A 3,231-nucleotide genomic window follows, 5' to 3' on the forward strand; every position below is an offset into this window, starting at 1 on the left:
AGGCACTCGGTCTACGTTTCTGAACACGCCGCGAGGAAAGTCCTATCACTATGGAAAGGGTATATGTGGAGCACTTGTACCAAAAAGGAAGCGAGGAGAACCAACCAAAAAAGAAAACAAACACCACACCACACATACGAAACAAACACGGACATAACCCTCAAGCGAGGGCGGTGGCCGAGGCCACCATGTTTGAGTTTACTTGGTATGGCACCGCGAAGATATGAACCTTGGCCCAAGACCAATACTCATCTTTGAAGCACAAGTACCACCTAAAGTGGCTTATGTGAAAGATTGTGTTTGTTTTATGCACTTCTAGGATAAGATAGCTCATGAGTTGAGCTAGCTCCCCCTAGACATGTGCCTACATCTAAGCAAGATAGTACATGAGTATGTGTGTGCAAGCAAGAGTTTCATCCGAAGTTACTAATATCCACGATATTTAGCTCATGCCTTAACTCGCGGAATCTTGCTTCGTCAAGGGGCTTGGTGAAGATGTCTGCTAGTTGATTCTCGGTGTTGACATGGAGTAACTCAATGTTTCCCTTGGCCACATGATCTCTAATGAAATGATGACGAATCTCAATATGCTTGGTCTTGCTATGTTGAACCAGATTCTTGGCGATCTTGATGGCACTTCCATTGTCACACCAAAGAGGCACTTTGTCACATTTGACACCGTAATCCATCAAAGTTTGCCTCATCCATAGTAATTGGGCACAACAACTTCCGGCAGCAATATACTCGGCTTCGGCTATGGAGAGAGATATACAATTTTGCTTCTTTGAAGACCAACTTACCAACGATCTCCCTAGGAATTGACATGAGCCGGATGTGGACTTGCGATCAACCTTGTCTCCGGCCCAATCCGAATCTGAGTAACCCATTAACTCAAATGATGATCCCTTGGGATACCAAAGGCCCAAGTTTGGGGTATGAACCAAATATCGAAGGATCGTTTTCACTACCGAATAGTGGTTCTCCTTAGGAGCGGATTGAAATCTTGCACACATACACACACTCAACATAATATCTGGCCTAGATGCACAAAGGTAAAGCAAGGAACCGATCATAGAGCGATATACCTTTTGATCCACTTCTTTACCATTTGGATCAAGATGAAGTTGACCATTTGTGGCCATGGGTGTCTTCATTGGCTTGACATCTTGCATTTTGAATCTCTTGAGCATGTCTTGGATATAACGAGATTGATTGATGAAGGTTCCGCCTCTCAATTGCTTCACTTGAAAACCGAGAAAGAACTTCAACTCTCCCATCATGCTCATCGCAAATTCCTTAGTCATAAGATTCTCAAACTCAACGTGAATAGCATGGTTAGTTGACCCAAAGATAATATCATCAACATATATTTGGCAGACAAACAACTCTCCTTTTACCCTCTTCGTAAAGAGAGTGGAATCTATTACCCCAATCTGGAACCCCTTCTCGCTTAGGAACGACGTAAGGCGATCATACCAAGCACGAGGTGCTTGTTTGAGTCCATAGAGTGCCTTATGGAGTTCATAAACATGAGAGGGATGATCGGGGTCTTCAAAACCGGGAGGTTGCTTGACATACACCAACTCCTTAAGAGGACCATTAAGAAATGCACTCTTAACATCCATTTGATATAATTTGAAATCATGATGAGAGGCATAAGCAAGCAAGATGCAAATGGATCCGAGACGGGCAACGGGGGCAAAAGTTTCACCAAAGTCCAAACCTTCAACTTGGGTGAAACCTTGTGCCACTAACCTTGCCTTGTTCCTTATTACTTGTCCATATTCATCTTGTTTGTTCTTGAAAATCCACTTTGTTCCAATGACATTATGAAATTCCTTGGGTCTTTCTACAAGGGTCCACACTTTGTTGCGTGTGAAGTTGTTGAGTTCTTCATGCATGGCATCTATCCAATCCAGATCGTCAAGGGCATCTTCCACCTTAAGGGGTTCAACACAAGAGACAAACAAGTGATGTTCACAAAAGTTTGCCAAACGTCTACAAGTAGTTACCCCCTTTTTGATGCTTCCATAGATGTTCTCGGTGAGGTGTTGAAGATGTTTTAGCTTGGCGGCCACTTTTTACTCTTTGCGGTCAAGATCTTCTTCACTTGGTTTTGGACTTGATGAAGAAGCTTGCCCTTGAGATTGCTTTAGCCTTGGAGACACTCTTCTCTTTGCAACCACAGGTTCTTGCTCAGTAGGAAGTGATGACGATGAAGACACTTGTGGTTGGGGTTGATCTAGATCTTGATCATGATTTTGAGCTTGATCTTGAGCCTCAACGATTGGTTCTTCATTATTCGGAAGAGTTTGCTCTTGATCTTGCTCAGGAATATGAGGGTCTTGATCTTGTTCTTGGATAGGTTCATTACTTCCCTTGGCATCTTGTACAAGTGGTGTCGGTGATGACTTCCCTTGTGGAAAATCCTCAAGAGGGGCTCTTACTCCTTCTTCTTCTACTTGGACATGGGGTGTTTCTTGTGGGAGAATGTGGCCTATCCCCATTGTCCTTATAGCTTGTGAAGGAGCCTCATCACCTACAACACTAGGAACAATTTGCTCCATGCGGGAGCCGTTATCTTCATAAAACTCCACATTTACCGTTTCCTCAATGCATCCGGTGGATTTATTGAGAACTCGGTAAGCATGAGATTTTGATGCATATCCAACAAATATGCCCTCATAAGTTCTAGACTCAAATTTAGCTAACCGGGATTTTTTGTTTAAAATGAAACACTTACAACCGAATAGCCGAAAGTATTTGATGTTGGGTTTTCTCCCAATTAGGAGCTCATAAGGGGTCTTGTTCTTGAGCTTGCGAAGATAAAGCCGGTTTGAAGCATGGCACACAGTGTTGATGGCTTCTGCCCAAAGCTTGTATGGTGATTTGTACTCATCAAGCATGGTCCTAGCCATCTCAATAAGAGTCTGATTCTTCCTCTCCGCAACACCATTTTGTTGGGGAGTATATGGTGCGGCATGTTGGTGCTTTATCCCCTCTTCACTCAAGAATTCATCCATTGTATAGTTTTTGAACTCGGTGCCATTGTCACTTCGGATTGCCTTGATCTCACAGTTATGTTGACGTTGAGCTTCTTTGGCAAAATTGATGAAGGTTTCTTGAGTTTCATCTTTAGTCTTGAGAAAGAACACCCAAGTATATCTTGTGAAGTCATCAACAATGACAGGGCAATATCTCCTTCCTCCCAAACTATCATATGTTGGAGGC

At 43.1% G+C, this 3,231-nt stretch overlaps 1 pseudogene; it reads right to left on the reverse strand.

The window, feature by feature from the left end:
• Nucleotides 1–413: 413 nt before the first annotated feature.
• Nucleotides 414–1,172, reverse strand: LOC147968082 (secreted RxLR effector protein 161 pseudogene; annotated as a pseudogene).
• Between the last annotated feature and the right edge of the window lie 2,059 nt (nucleotides 1,173–3,231).

Source organism: Triticum urartu, chromosome 5A (assembly GCF_056163025.1).
Source record: "Triticum urartu cultivar PI428250 chromosome 5A, HENAU_Tu73, whole genome shotgun sequence".
NCBI classification, from domain to species: Eukaryota; Viridiplantae; Streptophyta; class Magnoliopsida; order Poales; family Poaceae; genus Triticum; species Triticum urartu.